The sequence below is a fragment of the Lissotriton helveticus genome, chromosome 4_1 (genome assembly GCF_964261635.1).
Source record: "Lissotriton helveticus chromosome 4_1, aLisHel1.1, whole genome shotgun sequence".
Taxonomy (NCBI): Eukaryota; Metazoa; Chordata; class Amphibia; order Caudata; family Salamandridae; genus Lissotriton; species Lissotriton helveticus.
Window position 1 is genome coordinate 999,212,788 of NC_136063.1, and position 15,618 is coordinate 999,228,405.

A 15,618-nucleotide genomic window follows, 5' to 3' on the forward strand; every position below is an offset into this window, starting at 1 on the left:
ACTGAATACTGAAGAGTTTAATCTATCCTGCAATAGAACTGACATCAAAAAGAACTTTAAAGTGTTTGATGAATGTGTGAATTGTAGAAAGTCAGACATTAACCATGAACCTAATCCCTACTGTTGCTACTTTTTTAACCCTAACCCCGTCATTAACTTATTTTCCTACATTATGTAGTCTTTCCCATTTTGTAAGGGATACCGGCAGGCCCCCGAACCACCTCTAGTGCCACCTTTCTGTTGTAACTCCTTCTTATACCATCACTTACACATTCCATTACTCTAACTTAACCCATTAGCCTAGCACAACTTGACTAAATTCACTACTCAAAACAATATCCAAAATCTATCTCAAACCCTTACTCCATACCTAACCATAACACCTTCCATTAGACTTTCCCTTACACCATCACTTGCTCTAAAATAACCCAAATCTAACTTTCCCTTACACCAGCCCTTACTCTAAAATAACTCTAACCTAATGTATAAGGATGACCCTATCTTTAACTCTTGTCTGAGTTCTAACTTTAACCTTATCCCTACCTCTGTCCTAACCCTAACCATACCCCTTACCTTACATCCTTCCTCTATAACGCCATGTTCTAACCATAACCTCTAAGCATAACCTATACCTTATCAAAACCTTTCCAGACCCCCACACCCAACCCATGATTGGATGGTTTGTTCCTTATGTCGGGTCTCCACTATTGATTTTATGGCCTATCCCCTTATTTCTTGATTAGATGATTTCAGCATCACAGCAGTCTATAGAATGAGTTGTATCCTTCCAATCCTGCTGTGAGCTGGGTCTTTTGCCTTTCTCTTACAGCATTCCATGGGAGTTCAAGTCTTTTCTTAGTCTCACACATTTTGCTTGTTCCTCCTGACATCCCTGCCCAGCCACTCTCTGTTTATGCTTTCATCATCCCGTACCATTGATCACCCATTTCTTTTCTTTAAATGGCACCCCTGTTCCTTCATGCTTTGATTTTCTGCTCTCCCCTGCTCACCCATGTTCTCTGGTCCCACTCCTCAATGTCAATTATTTTCTTGCTTTTGTTTTTTCAAGGGCTAGCATCTGCAAAGTGCTTCCACGCTGCCTGCTTCTTTTTTTCCCTTGCTCCCAGACAGGGAAATCATAGTAGATGCTCACACTCTCAAATCTCCACAGGCCGTAGCCCAGGGTGTCTTCTCAGCTGGGGATTCAGGGTGATCACCCTCTTTCTATTTCATGGCCCCCTCCCCTTGACATGCTAGTAGGTTCACATATATAGGGCAATGGCCCTCTCTCTTCACTGTAGCTTCTACTTGGCATACGGAGATCACAGGCAGCCTGTGACTGCTCTCTTAGGGTAATGGCACACGATTGGATGATGGCACTCCTTCTCTTACAGCCCAGTGCCAACAATGGCAAATGTGGCCGTGGCCATCTTCTGGTAAGGAGGTTACTGACTTTGGCACATAGTCTGGCAGTCCAATCAGTGTGGCGGTCTAGAATGACCAGAATTTCAATCTCTGCTCCTGGGATACATGCAATGGGATCCCCACTGGTTCTCACTCTCTCTAAGCACTATCCTTCAACTCTCAGGGTCCACTGATCTTGGTTCATGCAGAAGATGGTGCTACAGACTAGAGGTGAGTGTTCTTGATGCTCCGGGGTGATGTCCCCTCACCCAGTATGGGAGACTGGCAGACCCTTAGTCCTCAGTCCTGGTCACCACAGGCAAAACTTATACTGCGTTTCTCCACGCTGATGTAAAGGTTCAGTTGGATAATTATGGAGTCTCATGATCCTCTTTTTGTAATACATTTGCAGACACAACTTGTGATTTAGTGTCTCTTTCTTTGAAGCTTATGTTCTGTGGGTTGCCCAATTTGAAGTGCCCTCTCCTGTGTTATGCTCTTCCTCCAGAGAACAGCCTATTACAGTAGGGCAGTATTCAATCTTGATAGCCCCAAACACAGGCCAAGAGAGCGACTAGAGGTTCACACCTGAATGTCAGCCTCAGGGATAGGTGCATCAAAATGTTACCAAACGTCATCAGCCCTCCTATATCCAATTCTCTTATCAGCTCTATCTCCTTCCTAAGATGTACCCAGTACCAGAAGCCTCCTTTCAGAATCTATTGTTGTGCACTGCCTGACTCTTCCTTCCTCCAATATGTGTCCCATCCAGCTCTCGGGAATGCAGCAATTCATAAACCTGTCAAGGGGAAAACTCTACCTCCTACTCCTACTCCAGCAAGCCCTGTTCTCCCAAAATGTAACCCAGTGTCTTCCATGTGTTGTATCCATTGCAAGTACACACACACACACACACACACACTCCGCACACACAGACACACGTGCTCAGCCTCCAATGTAATGTACCCTCACAGGGGCATCCATGCATCCAGCATGCTCACACAACACAGCATCCTCTCTCCTAGATGTGGTACCTGCTCAAAAGCCTACAAATATCCCCACTAACATGCATAACTATATGTGCTATTTCCTAATACACTGTGCCTTTTCAGAGGCACACATGTCCCAGTGCACCCAAACAACAACGTACGCTATATCCTGATGTACATTACTTTTGCACAAGCACATATACATCCCAGTGCTGTTCCCAATCCAATGCCAGCCAAGGATGAGTTACATACACAGCAGAGGAAAGGCACCAGAGTAAGCCAGGAGTCACCATTCCCATGACACATATAAAAAGGAATGTTTTCTTTACTGCTCACTAAAAACTAAAAGCGCAGTGTGCTGCCACCACTACGCTCATTCTACTTAACACCCGGTGACATCAGTAGCCTTCTGCCACTTAAGGGTAGCTCTTTGCGCACCCTCCAAGGCTGAGCAGACCGCAGTCCATGAAAAAGACCTAGGTCATAATGCACACACATGATCCATGTTGACTAATGGCCAAAAATCATTACTAATGATCCCTATATCACCACAACTGGGGCACTCAGGGTAGGGGTACATGGGTGATAGTGTGACCATTATTATAAAGAAAAGAAAGTATCCCCTGCCATACGTGATAAGGATATTACAAGTCATCTTGGAGGTCCATAACCATTTATTAATATCAATAATAATAATAATACATGTTGCAGGATGAAAAGGTTAACAGACAGAAGCAAAAACAGACATCCATTATGTTACATGGCACCAGGGCCCAGACTGGGTCTCACCAGCCCGCATGGTTGTATAAACAGAACGTGCAAGTGCTTGCACACATTTCATTAGTCTTCATACCCTGTGAGTCAGACAGTGTGCAGGTAATCTTTAGGATCTAATGGCGGCATACCACCAATGAGAACTGCCGAGACTAAGGCACACTAACGTCTCGACCTTGAAATGGACGCGTGTTCAATAATGTGTTGAAAGAAAACATTCGCCAATTTGCAAACCCGTGTTCCCAATGACTGCAAGCATGGAATGGCAGTCTCTTTATTTTGGACATATTAATTTCTCTCTACAGGATCTTGGAACTTGGATTAATATTTTCTTTGATTAAAGTGGATCAAGCACGTGAATATGCTATATATGGGAGAGATTTCACTTTCCTGAACGGATTAAGGGGTCGCCTTACAGTGCATAATTCTTCCATGCCTCCTGCCAATCTAAAAAAGAAATGTTTAAAGTCAATTCCACACTAATTCTCCTTCGAAAATAGAAAAGTTTCAGCGTTAAAGCTGTCAAATCACTAGCAGGTTTTGTTGTGTGTACTTGTGAAGGTTTGTGAGCTGGTAGTAAGCCACACATATCCATACAAACAACTTATGTATTTTAACCAGCTGCTGAACACGTTTAAAATAAGTCACTCAGATAACATGGGATTTCCTCATACAGTGTGCCGCCAATGTTAAACTTTATTTTTCAGTCCAAAATTCAAATCTACTGTCTCTAAATTGAGTGCTGACACATACAAACAACACCAACATGAACAAATAAGAACAGGAAACTGTTTTGAAAACTGTTCTTGTAAAAATAAATTTGATCCTAAATTAACATTGAAAAACTGTATGTACATATGTGTCATTTATATTGCACAAACATAGCTAGAAGACAGTGGAGTGCTGTACGGGGTCAAAGGCAAAGATACAGTCAACGTATGATTGGAGGGTTAGCTGGTTTCAAAGGGTGTTAACATGAAGAGCTGCACTGGCTTACAGTAGAGTGGCACGCACATTATTTTGAGCTTGTGGTGTCGAAAGCTCATACATATAACTCAGAAATTCTTGAGTAAATGCAGAACTTGGTCAGCCCAATTTGGAAACAAAGAAAGCCTAGCCCTGTTCACTCTTTCCAAACTACGAGGCCCATTAGGATGTAGGGCAGATCGCCACCGCCCGCATGGTGGTGGTGATCCGCCCTACATCCTAGCCCGCCCGCCATTCATTTCCCCCCGCCACATTAGTATGGCGGTTGACCGGCCGGAAAAGGGTTTCATATGGTGGCAGTGTCTGCTAGACACTACCATCCATATCAGGATGCAGGCGGTAGGGTGCCTTTCCATGGCGGCATTGCCGCCACGGAAAGGCATGCAGTGTTTGTGTTTGGGGGCCCGTTGCGGGCCCCGAGGATGTTTGGGGGTGGGGGTGGCACATGGGGGGTACCAGTTCCATGCACAACATGGCAGGCACCGCACGGTGCCTGCCATGTTGTGCATGGAAGTGCACAACATGCCTTCCTGGCATTGTGGCGGGTGGTGCTGAGTGCACCGCCCGCCACAATGCCAGGAATGCAGGATGCGCCCGCCACTGTGGCGGGCGCATCCTAATTGCCCACAGGGACCCCCGCCCTTATGGCGAGCGGTCCCAATCCCGTGTTTTAAGGAGAAATTCTCAGCTATATGTATTAATTTTAGCCTCTGCAAGTGCATAAAAACAGGCACTTGGCTCTGCATTGAGCCAGCTCAGCTCTTCATGATACAGTCTTAAGAATGCAACTGGACTGTGACTGTATCATGGCGTAGTGTCCTGTAAATATGTCTTCAGCTCTTTCCTAAATTGGAGCAGTGTTGTGGCAATCCTGATGGATATAGGAGAGAAAATACATCAATGGCTAGGCTAAGCCAAGTGATGCAATGGATGAAGCTCCAAACAGATGTTCAGACACCTTAGTATTCGATGAACTTTAATAGATAACGTGCATTGGCTTCTGCTGGGGAAGAAAGTGACACAAACCTCTTTTGGTGCATTTGCCTGTTTATTTGCCAACAGCGATCTTGACAAAGATTCAACCTGCATTCCTTCCCTTTCAGGGAAGTAAGTGGCAAAATTATGGGGGGTTGGGGGGGACAAGCCCTCTTATGCACACCAAAAAAACATCTGTTCTCAATGTGTTTGGCAGGACCCAGTGGGCTGAGTCTGGTGGGAAAAGATGGTCCTTCATCAGGGGAGTGCAATTTGAAGGCCTACAGCATCACATGAAAGTTACCCTTTAGCCTGTTGCCAAAATTCCACACACCTGAAGGTGTACGTGCAATGCTTAATAATGGACACCGCCACCACATAGCTCCTGTTAGATTAAACTTTCCTGAGGCCACGTGCTATCCCTGATTTTCACTTCACTCTCCCCTATGCAAATAAAGACACACCTCTTGAGCACCACTATGGGAGAAGTGGCATTTACCACAAGAACAGGTCACTGTGAAGCATCGTCTGGATTGTGATTTTGGTCTCAAGCACATTAGAACTTACACACAGTGGGAGCTCATTAGTTATGATCTCACAGTGTCTTGAGTAATTTGGACTCACAGTGTCTTGAGTAATTTGGACATTAGTGTCTTCCTTAGATGTCACTCTTGATATTAGTATTATCAATTAAATTGTCTAAGATACACTAAAGCAACATTTCCAGTAACTGATACGTAAAGGGCCATGGGACAGTTCACAGAATCATTGCAGTGGTGCGAAAAAAGGGGAAAATCCTAACAGGGAAAAAGCTAATAATATTTAACCCGAATTACTGCAACTAACCGATAAACACTATCTTGCAGAAATAAGGCACTAATAATGGAGGAAAAATCTCAATATTTCACTCAAAAATGTAACTAGCAAAAGAGTTCCACTAAGCAGCTATTGCTGATGGTAAACAAACTCTGCACCGATTCCGGCCAACGTTCGATTGAAAACAACCAAGACTTTTGCACTACCCTTGCAAATTATTATTTATTTTTAACGTAGAAGGGATATTCAATAATTTCTTGACCCACAATAAGTCCAAGTCGAAGGACTCTAGAGTGGGTCATATCCCACCTGAGGATGTATCATGTATTGAATTCTCCCCCTTTAAAAACGAACAAATAGCCAAGCTAATAAATTCATCTAAATTAGGTTTGCCATCAGATCTCTGTCCTCCATCTATTGTAAAAAAGGATACCTATATCATTGTAAATCAATTATCAACAATATTCAACATTATGTTCAACATGGCTCCTTTTTGTAAACAATGGAAAAGGGTAACTATACTCCCATAATTTAAAAAACTAACCTTAACCCACAGGACCCATATAGTGAGAAATTACTGAATAAACACCTCTCCATATTCATCTATCACTATAAACTCCTTGACCCGACACAATTCAAATTCAGAAAGAGACACCGTAAAGAGATCACTTTGATTGTGGCCATTGAAGAGATCAGATCCACCCTGGACAAAGGGGGAAGCAGCACTGGTTTTGTCGGATCTTTCAACAGGGTTCAACACTGTCAATTATACTGTATCGATTGACCGTCCCTATGAGATAGGAGTCAAATGAAAAGTTTTAGCTCTCCCAAAATCATCTCTGAGTGAGAGAGAATAATCAGTGTCAACAGAGATTTTGTTTCAGAATCCTTTTTCTTCCCTTGTGGAGCCCCAGGGGTCTTCACTTAATCCCACCTTATTTAACGTCTATTTTACTACTCTGGCAGCTCTGATCAAATCTTTTGTTTTTTCTCTCATTTCCTACATGTATGACACCCTGATTGTCATTTCCTTAGTCAGTAATATTGAAAAAACCAACATCAGATTTAATAACTGCATGCTGGCAAGCAGTGAATGGATGAGTTCTAAGTTCCTCAAACTAAACTCAGAAAAAACAGAAGTTATTATTTTTGGCAAAGACACTTCTTTTTGGTCCCCCAGCTGGTGGCCTCAAGAACTAGGTAAACCCCCTGATCCTGTAAAGAAAGCAAAAAACCTGGGAGTGCAGATGGACAATAAATTGACATATGGTAACCAAGTTATAACTGCCACGACATCTGCCTTCTTTATCATTAAAACACTAAAGAAAATGTGACCTTATCTTCCTGTGACATTACAGAAAACAGTTAGGATGGTGCTAGTAATATCCATACTAGATTACTGCAATGACCTATTTTTAAATATCTAACAACAATTCCTTACCATACTCCAAGTCCTTCAGAATACAGAAGCACGTTTGCTCATGGTATCCCTAGTAAGCTCCAGAATCATTTTTTTAAGACCTTATGTATCACCCGGAAGGGCATCTACAGCAGAGTTTCTTCTGGGATATCGCCAAACAGGACATTTGTGCTCTCTCAACGCAAATAATATAATTGTTCCAACTTTCAGACGTGCTTCCTAGGGTGGAAGAGGCATGATAGGGGATGCAGCTAGACTGTGGAACACCCTCCGGGCTCATATTAAACCTATCCCAGACCTTTGGTCTTTCCGGAGAGCTCTGGAAACATGGCTTTTTTACTGTTAGGGGCCTACCTTTTCACTGCATTGTCAGATCTCAACAATGTTTAAGCAGCACCAAAACACCTCTGGGTATTCGTTGCGCTTTACAAATCATTTTTAACATAACACAGCATAGCAATACAAATGACTTTATACTGTAGAAATTGTTGTATTTTTATTTATTTAAGAATTTGTAATGGGCACAGCTACCCAGAAAGGTTTCATTTTGCAGAGCAAGAAGCGAGGGGAGTCTAGGAACATCAGATTAATAGAACCAGGTCTTCAGGTCCGTGTGGAACGCAAGTAGGCACCATGAACAAGGCTTGGTTCAGAGATCTCAACGCTTGCGTGGGCTGTTAGGACACCACCAAGTCCTGAATGTAGTAGCATGGCCCTTATCCAGATTTAGCCTTGAACCCATAGCATAGGGCTTTAAATGTGTGATACAGCTTTTTGCAAGTTAATCGTTATCCATAAATTCCTTTTAAAGAAAAACGAGTGCCAATTGATTTTTCACGATGTTCACATAGTCTGAATAAAAAAAATAGTTTGACGTTTAGTGAGTGCCTTATGCTGTTACAAAAAAACAAAAAAACAACGTATACCCCCTTTCCTATCACAGATCCAGCCATAAACTAAATATAATTGCTGACTGCTAAAGAACACGCATTTTTAAGGCGTTTAGTATATTTCAACATGGCAATGCTATTGAAAAACAGTTCGAATTAAAATAGGTAATCAACTGACTATTGGAAATTGGAGCGGATAACTTTGAATTGTTTGCACCCTGGATCGTAAAGAATATATTTGTATCTCTATGTATATCTTTTATGGTTTGTTTTTAACCAAAATAAAGATTTGAAATCGAAAATAGGTAGTCATTTGTAAAAGAGGTGCCCTCCTGCAGAAAGTGACGCTGTACGCTTTGATTTCTGAAATGTTTTTTCACTTCCATTGCTGAGTTAACCAGCTGTGTGGAATCATTGCAAATCATAAAACAGATTTAATTTGTTACAATTAACTCCATAAACAATATATATCGATAAGTTTTAAGGTAAAGTACCAACATTCTAGAGAATAATGCCTGGGTCTAACTGTTTTCATGAACAGTTGTTAAAGCAATACTCGAAAATCTACTGTACTAGAGGGAAAAGTGAAATTCAGGCTAAGATTTCTTAAACTTTGTGAGGCGCTGCCTGAATATCTACAGCGCCTCTTTGTGTGAATGCCAAATTATTGCTCAGATGTCTGATCAATGTTTGTTAAGACTTGTGCACTGGTTATGTCATCAGTCGTGCTTGTGTTAAAAAGCGTCTTTAGTGTGAAGCTAAGTGTTGTGTTTCGTGCAGAGTTGAGGCAGGGGTGTATTACATAAGATTTATACTTCAGGTGAATCGTCCTGTATAAATGTCAAAACAATTGCATCCATCCATGGGTAAGCTATATAAAATGTGCAATTTTGCTGAAATTATATGTTAGGCATAGGACTATCATAGAATACTCCCCTTGCCCCATTTTAGTTTGAGCATTCGAGACCTCTTGTATATACTTTGGTATATACTTTAGTATATATACTTTAGTATATACTTATATGAATATGTACTTTGTGGGCTTTGGAGATCAGCCCTAGGACTTGTCTGCTTCCACTTAGGGACTTGTTTTCTGTTCAACTGCCTCTATTTAACTGTCTTGATAGAAAACGACCTACAGAGGTCAGTAAAATACCAGAATGACCTTAGCATTCTCTAGATTCCAGTCCATTGAAATTGTCTTCCACGAGCACCCGTAGACAATAATATTTTTCCAAATCTTGTATTTTCAGTGATATGACCACTGAAGGTCCTGAATTAATATTAAAAACAGAACTTTGTACTATACCATTTCCTGCTGAAATGTAATATTTCTCTCCATGTGTTCCCATACCTGGCATGTCATGTAGTTTGTTGCCTCCTTTCCGTCTATGTTAAAGAACAGTAGATGTTTCAGCACCCAGGTGAATGTGCTGCACTGCTAAATACATATAAGGTCCCAAAGTCGAAACCGATTCCATTGCAAATGCTTGTTTTCATTTGACCCTGCAATTTCACGTGTAACCAAGCCTCATTACTTTAGTAGATACAGCCTAGGATAGAATCAAAGGAGATGTTTGCGTTCCATTAATACACCCCCAGCGAATAGGCTATGAGGGGTTGCACTCCACAAGCCAAATTGACTTCTAGAGGGAGATTTACTAAGATTGTTTGCCGTGTTTTCATCACAAAAGTGACACAAATCAGCGCAAAATCTTTTGTTCCCAATTTACTTTCCAGCGCTAAACAGCGCATTGTGCTGCTTTGCACTACTTTGCGCCATGGGGGCGCTCCAAGGGTGGTGCATGGGTGTTCCCATGCAACCGCCTATGATTTCTCATGCTAAATCCCAATTTACTAAATAAAGTAGATTGGGTTTAGCGTGAGAAAACTGCAGCCTTTTCAAGTAGGTGCAAGAAAGGATAAATGCTTTCATTTCTTCCTTTTCCAACTTTGCATGTGTGCTGCACTTTTACAGCACACATACAAAGTGGGAACATGTTTAAAGGGAGTCTGGGCAACGTATTTAGCACTGCAAGGGTTCCTTCCAGTACAAAACCTATGCTAGACCGAAGGAAACACCCTTGCACCATGGCTCACGCCAGCTGATTTCAGCTCCGGCGCTAGTGAGAGGGGAGGAGAGTGCGTTATTCTTGTCAATCGGGCACTCTCCTCCTCGCTCTTTTAAATGTAGCCCAGCGCAGCATTTGCGGCTGCTGCAGTGCACTATGGGAATAAATAGTAAATCTGCCCCCTAGTGCTGCCCTCTTGTAAACTTCCAGTGCAAAATAGCGTTTGCACACAAATGCGGATAGGTGTTGCCTTTTTCGTAGCTCTGCAACACTTTGTGCAGCCGCGGCCGGTAGTGGGAGTACCTGCCGGGTGGTGACGTGAGGAGGGGGTGGGGCAGGTCGGGGGGGGTAGTAATGTATGGATTACGGACCTTAACAGGTAAGTAAACATATAAATAAATAAAACGAATTTCGTTACGTGCACTGCATTACCAAATGCGATGCAGTGCGCACAACAAAATAAATTTGTTTTATTTATTTATATGTTTACTTACCTGTTAAGGTCCGTAATCCATACATTACTACCCCCACCCTGCTCCTCCTCCTCCCCACGTCACCGCCCGGCAGGTACTCCCACTACAGGCCGCGGGTGAATTTGTGATGCACAAGAGTCCAATACATTTGGGCCTCACTGTCATACAGCAGCATATACTGCTTTCCTCTTTTTAGGGTTATTTTAAAATAAGTCACATCAGTATCAAATGTGTACAAGGCACACCTTCTTAGCTTGTTATTGTCTGCAGTGGGCACGCGGCGCTGCATTGAAGCCTACCCAGCTGAGATATCAACCTCAGCCAGCCTCGGAATCACGACTCCTATGTCTGCTTCCTTTGTGCAAATCAAGGTACTTTGTAATATTGATCACAGCGATTTTTCTCCCTTTTTGTGGATTTTTCGTACCCACCATCGAATTTAGGCCTGTGCTCTGTTTGCCATTGCCTCCAATACGTAAGCAGAGCCTTTTTTTGTTTTTGTTCTATACGGGCCAATAGGCCCCTGGCATGCAAACAAACACTTGTGAACACGTTGACGTCCTATGAAGGATGAAGCAGCATGTCTGACAAGCAGTGGCTTTCATATCGCGCGCTTAAGAACCCGGCAAGTGCGCCATGATGCCTGCTGCCTTTCAGGCTACAGAGCAGCTTAGGACTACAGAGCAGGCATGTCATCATACCAATTTATGGTATGCCTCGCCATTCTGATTGAAGTGCGCCTTGACAGTGAGCTTTACACCGGCGTCCTTCTGACTTTTCTTCAGTTTTATGGTAATGTGAGCAACTAGGAATGTGTTACATTAGAAAAGAGAGCGGGTTTGACATTAGACTCCTTGACACTTATGAAGCCCTTTCGAGACTTGTCACTTGTATGATTTTTTTCCCTGAAAAGGGAAGCTTAAAAAGAGGCAATTATCTAACCATGAAGCAGAATATAGTATATACATCACCCAAAGGCTCCTCAGAATAAAACAGTGCGCCTGCTGTACTTTCTTATGATGTTATCGGGGCATTCCGGAATCCTCTAGAAATGTGTGACTGAAAATTCAGAGCAAGGCTTTGAAAATATACTCCATATTTTCCTGCGACACAGAGGCGTACCTCCAGTCAATTGTATGCTGCATAATTCTGGTCCTTCGTCCATTTCTGAATATGTCCAGACCTCAGCAGTTATGGCAAACCAGGAAAAGAAAGCAATTTACCAAGAAAAACACACTCTAGTAAAATAAAGAGGCTAATTTTAGATGCCTGGACTCATGGGCCACAGCCCGCATCTTAGTGATCCAATGTTCTTCCTTGTGTGAGACATGCTAAAAAAGAGACCCGTTTGAACACGTCTGTGTGGAGGTGTTATGGAAGGGGTTATGTTATAATAAGTTCCATATACGTCAGGTGCGATATTTCACTGAAGAAAACCACCTGTTCTTCAAAATGCTGAAATCCTGGTTCTATTACATTGTTGACCTCACACCTAAAATAAACTTATTCCAGCTTCTACTGGGTTTGAGGACGAATATTGTGGGTCACGTCCAGTACAGTATGTTGTACTCAATCTATCCTACTCTTCAAAGCTAAGGACACAGTAAAATAAGATATATTCAACCATACCTGAGAGAGCTACAGAATGCAAACATCGAAGTTTCTCAGACGCACACGACTTACATATCATGCAACTGTTCTACTCTTATGTGTGTGTTAATTGCACCTGTCGACACCTCAGTGGAAACAATAGAGGCAAAAGATCTTCAAATGCAAGACACATAATCACTTCCTGTTGAGATGAGGAACAAAAATAAAAGGTGCCAGAGCAGTGAACCTGAAATACACAAAGGCTCATAAAACGATCAGAATTTGAGTTATCTCCAATTTCACATGTATTAGTAGGGTGAGGCAAAATTTGCTTTATGCTGGTGTAATTATCGCAATATCGCTAATTTGACTTTACTCATGTGGTGCCTGTCAGGGTCTTGTGTGCACTGCGCAGCGCCCCCAGTCGCAGCGCAGGAATGAATGACCCCAGGACACGCTCTCACTCTCCGCATGGTCCGGACTAGTTCCGTGACCACGCCTTCTTTTATTTAAAGCTTGCGCGGCCGTGACGTGTCACGGTCGCGCTAGCGCACTGCTACGTGCGTAACCACTAGACCGCGTACATGCGGTCTTCAAACATTACACTCCTTTCAACCTTTATTAAATCAAAAGAGAAAAAGGAAGGAAAACCACAACAGTAGTCTATTTCAAAGTCACTTGGCTAACCAGGGACAGGTGATAAACCAAAATGGCCAGCAGGCCTGTTACCAGTCTGATGAGCAGGTACCACAGTCTTAGCCCACAGCAAAGTCCGCCAACTGCGAAGAGGGCGCGGGGTTTCTTCTCAACCCATAGCCAGCAGCTTCCCCTCGGAACAGGACCCTTCGAGGAGTGTCTTGTCGGGCTGTGGTTGGTGATAGCCCGTCGCCGGAGGAGTGGAGGCTATCTGCATCAGACCTCCCGGAATCCGGGATGTTCGCCGCAGCTCTTTCCTCGGGGCTCCCTTGCACACTCCCTGGGGGGTTGATGCTGGTTGTCGTGGGGCTTGAGGTAGTTCTGTCCTGGTCTTCATTTTGATGTTCTCCAGACGGGGTGGCCGCTCGCTTGAAAAATGATACGTTGCGTGTGACGCTCTCGCCGTCGCGCTGGGCGGTTACCATCGTGCCCGACCGGCGAGTGACTGTCCATGGACGGGGCTCAAACGGAAGCCTGAACTTGCTCCCGGGGAAACGGTCCCTCACGTAGACCCAGTCTCTTTCCTCTATGGGCGATTGTCTGGCCCGGCGTCTAAAACTGGCATAATCATTTGAGCGTCGTCTGTTGCGTAGGGTTTGCTGAGGGTCGGCCTCCGTTGGGGTCCAGGTGCGATGATGAGAAATGGTGTCTCGGACAATTCTGCCCATTGTGGATGGTCCCGGGGCGGCTGTAGTCATACGATGAGGCGTTAGCCTGTATTCCCTCAGGAACGTGTACAGGGCTCTCTCGACAGGTGTCCCTTCCGCCTGGGCGATCCTGATGACTTTGTTCAGGGTCCTCATGAACCGCTCCACCTCACCGTTGGCTTGGGGCCATCTGGGGGTGATCTTCCTTTGCTGAATCCCCCATTCTTGGAGGCAGTCGGCAAGCTCTTGGCTTTGAAACGGTGGTCCGTTGTCCGTCTTCATCTGTTCGAAGATGCCATGGGTGGCGATTATCTTTTCCAGTTTGGCAGTCACTTCCTTGGCGGTCAAAGATGTTATTATTTCTACTTCGGGATATTTCGTCAAGTCGTCGATGACGACAAGCATGTAGCGGCCGTCCGGGAGGTGTCCGAAGTCGGCGCATACTCGTTCCCATGGCCTAGCCGGGTCGTCCTCAGTGATTACCGGGGCTGGAGGCTCGGGTGGACCTGCCGCTTGGCACCAGCGGCATCCTCTGACCAGCTGTTCGACCTTGGTGTCCATCTCCGGGAACCAAACTTTCGCTCTGAGCCTGCTTTTCGTTTTCACGATCCCTTGGTGGCCACAATGAGCCAGCTCGACTGCCTGTTGTGTCAGGCTAGCAGGCATTACGAGTCGGGTCCTCGGAGGAGGCATCCTTGGGTGTCCACTGATAGTTCATCCTTCACTCTGATGATCGCTTCTAGGGCACTCTTTGCCTCTGGAGTTCTCTGACCCAGGGAATTTTGGAGTGACTTCCAGTCGCTGTGTCGCAACGCATCTATTGCAAGCTGGAGGACTTCGTCACTGCGGGTCGCTTCCACGATCAGGTCGATGCCCATGGGTAGGGGTCGTGAGCGCTCCAAGATGATCTTTACGTACTCCTCCGTCTCTTCCGCATCTTCTTGCTCCTGCGTGGTTGCCGCTCGGGATGCCGGGAGAGGTAGTCGGCCCGGTTACTTGCACCGGGCTTGAATTCTAGTTTGTAGTCATACTCTTGGAGCTGTAAGATTCACTTTTCGATTCTGGGGGGAGGTTTCGAGACCGACCCACGGAATAGGGGAAGTAGAGGCTTATGATCGGTGGATACAGTGAAGGGATGTCCATAAACGTACACTTGGAAGTGTCTGCAGGCCCAGTGGATTGCGATGGCCTCCCTTTCAATTTGAGAGTAGCGCTGTTCGGTCTCCGTTAGGGACCGGCTCGCATAGGCTATTGGTAACCAGTCCTCGCCATTTTGGCTCTGTGTCAGTACTGCCCCTAGTCCGTACGGGCTGGCGTCGACAGCGATGTTTGTTGCTTTGGTGGGGTCGAAGTACGACAGAGTGGTGTTGGCGGACAGGGCGGCTTTAGTGTTCTGAAATGCCAGCTCTTGTTCTTTTCCCCAATGCCACGGGTAGTTGCTTTCGTGAGTTCTCTTAGTGGTCTCGTGAGGTTGGAGAGATCTGGGATGAACCGCCCGCAGAAATTCACCATTCCGAGGAAGCTCCGCACTTCTGACGTGTTGGTTGGGGCGGGGGCTGCTTGCACGTCTCTCACCTTTTCAGGGTCTGGCGCGACTCCCTTGTCGGAGAAAGTGTATCCAAAGAAGCTGATGGTGTTCTGTAGGAATAGACACTTTTCTCTGTGTAGCGTAAGGCCGGAGTCTTTGATCCTTTGCAGCACACTCCTGAGTCTCCGGTGGTGTTCTTCCACGGTGTCGGCGTATATCAGCAGGTCGTCGCTGACATTGAGGACTCCTGTTATTCCGCTCAGTACCTCTCGAATTGTATTTTGGAATACTTCAGCTGCACTTGATATCCCAAAGTTGAGCCTTCGATAGCGCCGGAGCCCGACATGAGTGGAGAAG